The sequence below is a fragment of the Tupaia chinensis genome, unplaced genomic scaffold (assembly GCF_000334495.1).
Source record: "Tupaia chinensis unplaced genomic scaffold, TupChi_1.0 Scaffold138365_1, whole genome shotgun sequence".
Lineage (NCBI taxonomy): Eukaryota > Metazoa > Chordata > Mammalia > Scandentia > Tupaiidae > Tupaia > Tupaia belangeri.
In genome coordinates, this window is record NW_006198262.1 from 1,845,186 (window position 1) to 1,853,234 (window position 8,049).

The following is an 8,049-nucleotide window of genomic DNA, read 5'->3' on the forward strand; positions in this document are numbered from 1 at the left end:
GGAATTAGGCAGGCAGGGATAGGTGATCAAGGTGGGCTACTATAAAGAGGCTATGCCCCTCCCACATGGAAGTGGGAGCCCCCATCAAATCCCTACCAGCATGATCCAGCACAGTGGGAGACCCTTCAGCTGCTTTCTGCATGGTGAGGAGAGAAAAGCTGCAGTGTTGGGACTTCATAGCCTGGAATTGCCTTAGGGCTGCTCACCTGCCAAGCTAACCTCCAGCACTACCCTTGGCTAGACTGGGCTGAAGACAGGTCCGGCTCAGAAAAACCCACTAGGGACATGCCCTTTCCAGCAGCTGAACTGTTACAACCCTGTCTCACCTGTGCCCACCCTCGGCTTACAGTGCATGACTTGGAATCAAGATGGCATACATCTGTCATTGATGGAACAAACAGAAGAATAAGACCAGAAAACCCCAACAATAAATAAGAATTCATTGCTGTGTATCTGAGTCCTGGGATTATAGTCATGGATGTCATCTACATATAGCCCTCAAAAGGTTGTGTCTCATGCTGTCTTTGGGGATTTGTCTGGGCACCTAGGTTGAGTGGAGGTGAGCAGAGGCCAGGTGTTGAGGTCTTCCTGTACATAGCTGCCTAGGAGGTGATGGCTACCCTGGCTCCTTCAGCACAGGCATTCAGGGCTGCTTGATGAGGATTCATACTTGCTGTTATCAGCATGAAGTGCTCTTTATGCTGTTCCTTCTCAACTCTTCATCTTTTGTTCTACACTCCTTCATTTACATAATGCAGCAGGTTTATACCTCAGTGTCAGAGGGATCATAGAAGACCTCGCTTCCTGGTTTCTGAGGTGCCATGGGCACCTCCAGCAGCCTAGTGAAGTCTATGAGCCACTAGTCAAAATGAGTTCTCAAAATGAATATAGTTAAATATACAGTATTGCAAAGCAAACAAATTAGGTTGAAATGTAGTTTTCAGAACATTTAAAGACAAATTTTAGGAATGTGCTTTTTGAACTGCATGCATATTTTGGAGTGGCCTTTTTGGATCCCTTTCAGAGATTAGAATTCCTTCTGCATAGGGGACATGAAAAGACCAAGTGAGATAATGAGCACTTGGAGAGCACTCTAACACAGACACTCATATGGGAGACTGGCAGGGGCAGCCTGAGCCAAAGGGGACACTTGCTTGGGAGCTGCCTTGACTATCTTATTCAGGTCTGGGGTCAAGGTGGGAATTCTCACTCAGCCTGCCCAGGTGGAAAAAGCTCTTCAGTGACCCATCACAACTTCAGGGGAGATTCCCTCCATCTCCAGGAGATGGGGGGGGCAGCCTTCCTCCCTCTTTCTCTCTTTCTTTCCCTTCTTTCCTTCCTTCCTTCCCTCCTAGATAGATAGAACATATCCCTCCAATGGGGTGTAGTCATCCCACAATCCTTTTTTCTCCTTTTTTTCTCCATACCATCCCATCAGTATTTTGGGTGTACATGCACATGCACCTGGCATGTTTTCCAAGCTGCAAGGTCTGGGACTTGAATCATGGTCAGCCATGTGGAATCTGGCTCCCTTAACTGCTGTGCTATGGAGATGGCCTTTTTTAAAAAACAAAACAAAACAAAACAAAACAAACAAATAAAAAACACATTTAATTCTTTTTGGTGGGGGACAGCATCTTTGGATAGTATTGAAACCTTTCCCTTGTCCTGAGCATCAACCTGTTGCTCTTAAGTCTGTTGGTCTCATTCCAGATTTAAGAAAAGTGTTGGCCTCAATTACCCAGAACTGTTGGGTTGTTGGAAAAGTCATCATGTATTTTTCTGTGCAAAAATGTGTCATGACATTTCTGACAACCCAAAAGCTCAGAATAGGACTGGTGTGGGATCTGGAGTGTCCTCTGGGCCTGCATCCTAAAACCCCAGTAGGATGAAGCTGGCTTGTTGAGCAGCAGTATCTTCCCTACAAGGAGATACGTGTAGTTCACCCATGGAATTGAACTGTGTGTAGACAATGTATCAGTGAGACTAAGAGAAGGTTGGCTGCTACAACAAATCAGTTGATTACCTCGCACAAGTTTGCTTTTATTTTTATTCACATACAACTTAAGTGTAGATGGTACTGGTCAGTAGTGATTCTCTTTCACATGGTGACTCAGGACTCCAGCTCCTTTCACCTTCTGGCTTCCTATTCCATAGGTCACAAGTTCTTTACCTGTTTTTGTGCCATGGGCATCTCAAGCAGTCAGGTGAAGTCTATGGGCCACTTGTCAAAATGAATTCTGAAAATGAATATAGTAAAATATTCACTATTACAAAATAAACAAATTATGTTGAAAAGTAGTTTTCAGAACATTTAAAGACAAATTGGAGAAATGTGCTTTTTGATTAGAGCATCAAGTGACAGCATCAGGTCTAATTAAGCTCCATGACTTTGAAGTAGTGAAATATTTCACTTATCTGTGTCAACCTAAGAGAAATGCTGAGACAAAGTAAGTAAAGCAAGAGTTATTTGGTACAGGATTGAGAATGATTGCCCGGGGACACACTATCCCAGTTACCATGAATATTGTGCACTAAAGGCTTACAGATTGTGGATAATTTTAAAGGCAATAGTCATGAATAGGGAGGGAGATAAATAGTATAAAGGTTCTGTTTAAGTTAGAAAGGGATGAAGGGCTACATGACTCACAGATGGTAAAGGAAGATTGTATATAGGCAATAAGGATATTCCAAAAACAAAAAGTCCACTGAGTCAAGGTAGCATCTTGAGTTATTTCAAGAGCATCAGAGGGAGTGCGACCCTGACGGAATCTTGCTTTTAGATGTCTAGCTTTCAGAACTCTGAGGGAATGAATTTCTGTTGTTTTAAACTACCCTGTTTGTGGTATGTTATTACAACAGTCCTAGAAAACTAATATATTCATGAATTGACTATCATGATAGTCAATTATAGATAGGACTGTGTTTTACACCAACTTTGTTTTTATCCCAAACATTTATTTATCTATTTATTTATTGTGATTTTCAAACCACCAAGTCTGGGACTTGAGCTTCAGTTGGCCATGTGGGAATCCAGTACCTTAATCATCATGCCACCTGCTGGCCCCACATTAACCTCATTTTTTAAGAGATTTTTGCTATAGGGCTGGGTGCTCACTGGACAGAAAGAGACAGACAGAGAGACAGAAAGTGAGAAATCACTCCCCAGGGCAGGTGGCCACTCCACAATCCCTTCTTTTCTTGGGATTATGGGCACACATGCATACATGCTAAGTGTGAGGTTTTTTCTTTTCTTTTTTCTTTGGAGAGGTTTTCACTGTAGGGCATGTGCTCTCGCCAGACAGACAGAGAGAGACATAGAGACAGAAAGCGAGAAATAACCCCCCAGGGGGGATGGTCACGCTTCAATCCCTTCTCCTCCATTCTCCTCTCGGGATCTTGAGCACACATGCACGTGCGCCCAGCGTGAGTTTTAAGCCACCGGGTCCGGGATGCGAACCACGGTCGACGACATGGGAGTCCAGCGACATAGCCAACTGCTGGTGCCCTACACATGCTAAGTGTGAGTTTTAAGCCACTGGGTCCAGGACTTGAACCATGGTAGACTATGTGGAAGTCCAGTGATGTAACTGTTATGCTATCTGCTGGTCCCCCAACCTCATTTTTAAAAGACTAACATTACTAAACACTTGCTATGTGCCATGCAATATGCTAGGGGTTATGAGAATGAGACATAGTTCTCCTTCTCAAAGCTTATAGTTTTATGGTTTATATGCACAAGTAAATAGATGGTGTCAAAGACTGTCATAATTATAACAGATGGGCTAAACTTAAGGGGGTCCTAGAAGCACCTAATGGGGAATTCTCAGCACATCTTAGCAGAGGGAGTGTCAGGGGACTAGACAAATAATTGGGCTAGAAAAGGCCCAGGATTGGCATAAGGCAGTGAAAAACAGAGTTCCTCCAGGTGGCTAAGTCCTGGGTGTGGGCCAGAAGATGAGAGTGTGAGGTCTGACAGGAACTGACTCGATGTAGAGTGCCAGGATGCAACTGGGAGGGATGTGAAGTCACAGAGGGCAGGAAGAGCTGTTCAGGAGGGTCTTATGAACCAAGGCAAAGTGAAGTAAGATGGGAATTTTATCCTCAGAAAATGGGGAAATAAGTAAATGTCTTCTCATGTTTTATTTTTAAAAATTTAAAAATTATTTTTCTTTTTATCTTTTAGACATTGGATCACTATATGTCATTTGGCTTGTAAAGAGAATCTACCCAACATGAAATACACCCCAGACCAGTCCAGTTGAGAATACTATACATGTTATCATCAATAGGTAATAAACTGTTTCGGTGTCCCACGAATGCCTTGCCTCTTTATTTTCCTCCCTGATTTCCTTCTCTATACTCTTACTCTCTCCCATCTTGTCTTCTCATGTTTTAAATAACAGACAATTAAAGTCAGGGAATGAAAACTGGATATCTCTTGAATGATTTACATATCGAGGTCTGGCCTAACCAGAGTACAGGCCAGTCTAGGGCTTCTGCTCTCCTCTACCCTATACAGAACCTTTCACATCATGAGTGGCCTCTGCTAATGGACAAAGTAGTACCTTTGGCCTCCGGGTTTTCCATTTGCAGAGCCTGAGGCAAGGGCTTTAGTGTAGGGAGATTAATTGAGAGTAGATTTCCAAGAATCTAGAGAATAGGTCAATGGGAATGAAACTAAAAGGGAGGGAAAATCAGTGAAGGATTTATTGTTGAGCTAATTACTACTGGGGTCAACTGCATCTGAATTCTGCTGAAGACCCTGTGAGGATTTTTTAGAGTGTACTTTAGAATTTCTCTCTGAAGTATTGAAGGTGGGTATATCTATCCACCAACTCCCAGTCAGGTAGGTATATCTATCTACTAATTCCCAGTCTCCATCATTTGAGGGTTGTCCTTGTGTGTGAAATATTTTGCAGCTTTGGAGAAAGCCCTGGTGCAGAATACATAGGAAACTCAAGCAGCCTCCTCATCCCCCACAACATCACCACAAAAAATATCAACCTAATTAAAAGATGGGAAAATGAGTTGAACAAGCAGTTCTCTAAGGAAGACATATGGGCAGCCAAAAAGCACATGAAAAAATGCTCAACATCATTTATCACATGAAAGATGCAAATCAAAACCAAAATGAGATACCACCTAATCCCAATCAGAATGACTAAGATTGAAAAACCAAAATAATGGTAAGTGCTGGTAAAGCTGCAGTGAAAAGGTTAAGTCTCCTATATTGTTGGTGGGAATGCAAATTAGTGGAGCCACTGAGGAGAACAATATGGAGTTTCCTCAAAGATCTACAAATAGAACTACCATATGATCAAGATACTCCTGGGTATCTACCCAAAGGATAGAAAAATGCTCAGTTGGAAAACTGCTTGCACATCTATGTTTATTGAGGCATTATTCACAATGGCTAAGACATGGAACCAACCCAAATTTCCATGTACAGATGAATGGATTGAAAAGTGTGGCACACTACTCAGCCATTAAAAAACAAAAAGATCCTGGCATTTGATAGAAAGTGGATGGATATGGAAGATTTGCTGCTGAGTGAAGCAAGGCAGGCTATGAAAGAGAGACATTGTATGTTTACATTTAATATGTACTGACTGTCCACACACTATGGTGAAAACTGAAAGATTATAGGATATAGAAGCATGAAAAATGATTACAGACACTGGGGACAGTGTAGGAAGAGGGTGGGAGATAGAGGAGAGTGAGAGGAAAGGAATCAAAGAGAAAAATAAAGAGGTAAGACATTTGAGGGACACAGAAATGGGGGATAGTCTGTTGATGATAATGTGTATGATAGCTTCAACTGGACTGGTGGGAAGTGGGTTCGTTCATGTTGGGTAAATTCATTTTCCAAGATGTATTGATGTACAGTGATTGAATGCATAAACTAATTAAAAAAAAAAGAAAAAAAAGCAGGGAGTTAAATTAGCGTGGGCTCCAGGGAAGATTCCATCAATGCACATGGAACTGTCCTTGAAGCAGTGCTGAAATAAACTGAGCCAGGTGATGTGTGCGGCAGTCCTTCCCTTGCATAGTTACATCTTCATGAGCTTTACGCTATGTCCATATTATCTCTGACCCTTCGAGATGGTGACCAGTTGATTTACAATAAAAGGCTCAATTCTGAGGGTTTGTAAAACCCAGATAGTTTCGCTGCTGCAGCCAGTACTAAAAGGTCCTAACTGAAACTCAGCATCTCTGTCTGAATTTTACACAGCCTGTGTGAGCTGTGCTAATAACTGGCACATGGTCAGGAGGCAATGAAAAGAGGAAGAGGGGCTTTTTGCCTCGATCTAGAGCTCTAATTGGCAGCTGAGCATACGTGCTCCAGGATCTTCTGTGCCCACATCTGCCATCAATGTCTCTGGAGTTCCTCAACACTCATCTGTGCCACCTGCCTGCCACACACTCCCTTTGTTGGAAACCTGAACAATAACAAATCTATTCCTGAATTAAAAACTGGTCTTTGTTTTTTTTTTTGTTTTTGTTTTTGTTTTTTTTTTTTTTTTTTTTTTTAAAAATGATCTTGCTATTGTGGATGTCAGAATCGGTACATCTAGGAAGTTTGGCTATGTTGACTTTGAATCTGCTGAAGATCTAGAAAAAGCTTTGGAATGCACCAGTTTAAAAGTCTTTGGCAATGAAACTAAACTAGAGAAACCAAAAGGAAAAGAAAGATTGAGATGAAAGAACACTTTTGGCCAAAAATATCCCCTACAATGTCACTCAAGATGAATTAAAAAAGTATTTGAAGATGCCATGGAGATCAGAATAATCAGCAAAGATGGAAAAAGTAAAGGGATTGCTTATATTGAATTTAAGACAGAAGCTGATGCAGAGAAAACCTTTGAAGAAAAGCAGGGAACAGAGATTGATGGGGTGTCCATTTCTCTATACTACACTGAAGAGAAAGGTCAAAATCAAGACTATAGAGGTGACAAAGATAGCACTTGGAGTGGTGAATTGAAAACTCTGGTTTTGAGCAACCTCGCCTACAATACAATTGAAGAAACACTTTAGGAAGTATTTGAGAAGGTAACTTTCATCAAAGTGTCTCAGAGCCAAATGGCAAATCTAAAGGTTATGCGTTTATAAAATTTGCTTCATTTGAAAATGCTAAAGAAGCTTTAAATTCCTGTAGTTTAAGGGAAATTGAAGGCAGAGTAATCAGTCTGGATTGTAAGGACCCAAGGGATCACCTAATGCAAGAAGTCAGCCCTCCAAAACTCTGTTTGTCAAAGGTCTGTCTGAGGATACCACTGAAGAGTCATTAAAGGAGTCTTTTGATGGCTCTATTCATGCAAGGATAGTCCCTGACCAGGAAACAGTATCCTCCAAAGGGTTTGTTTTTGAGGACTTCAGCAGTGAGGAAGATGCCAAAGCTGCCAATTAGGCCATGAAAGATGGTGAAATTAATGGAAACAAAGTTACCTTGGACTGGGCCAAGCCTAAGGGTGAAGGTGGCTTTGGGGAATCATAGTGGAGGCAGAGGAGGCTTTGGAGGCCAAGGTAGAAGCAGAGGTGAATTTGGTGGCAGAGGCCGAGGAGGCTTTGGAGGATGAGGTGGCTTCTGAGGAGGCAGAGGAAGAGGAGGAGACCATAAGCCACGAAGAAAGAAGATGAAGTTTGAATAGTTTTTCTGTTTCTCTATCTTCCCTCTTACATTTGAAAGAAAGGACTCTGATATTTTTACTCTGTTATCTGCTTACTGACAGAGCCTTCTGAGGACATTCCAAGACAGTGTGTAGTCCTGTGGTCTACTTGGAAAGCTGCAGAAATAACGTTTCAAGGGAGATACTCTTGTTGATTTTGACTGGAAATTCATATAAACTTTTAAAAGAGATGAGGGATTGGGGACCAGCAGGTGGCGTGGTGGTTAAGGCGCTGGACACGCCCACGTGGCCGACCAGGGTTCAGATCCCCGGACCTGTCGGCTTGCTTTCTCACTTTCCCTTTCTCTATCTCTGTTTCTCTCTGGTCAAATTAAAAAAAAAAAGAATGAATAAATAAATAAAATTAAATAAATCATTA

The 8,049-nt window shown here is 41.9% G+C and overlaps 1 pseudogene; it reads left to right on the forward strand.

Annotated features, from left to right (window-relative positions):
* Positions 1 to 7,652, forward strand: part of LOC114004503 (nucleolin-like) — a 12,368-nt pseudogene extending 4,716 nt beyond the window's left edge.
* The last annotated feature ends 397 nt before the right edge of the window (positions 7,653 to 8,049 follow it).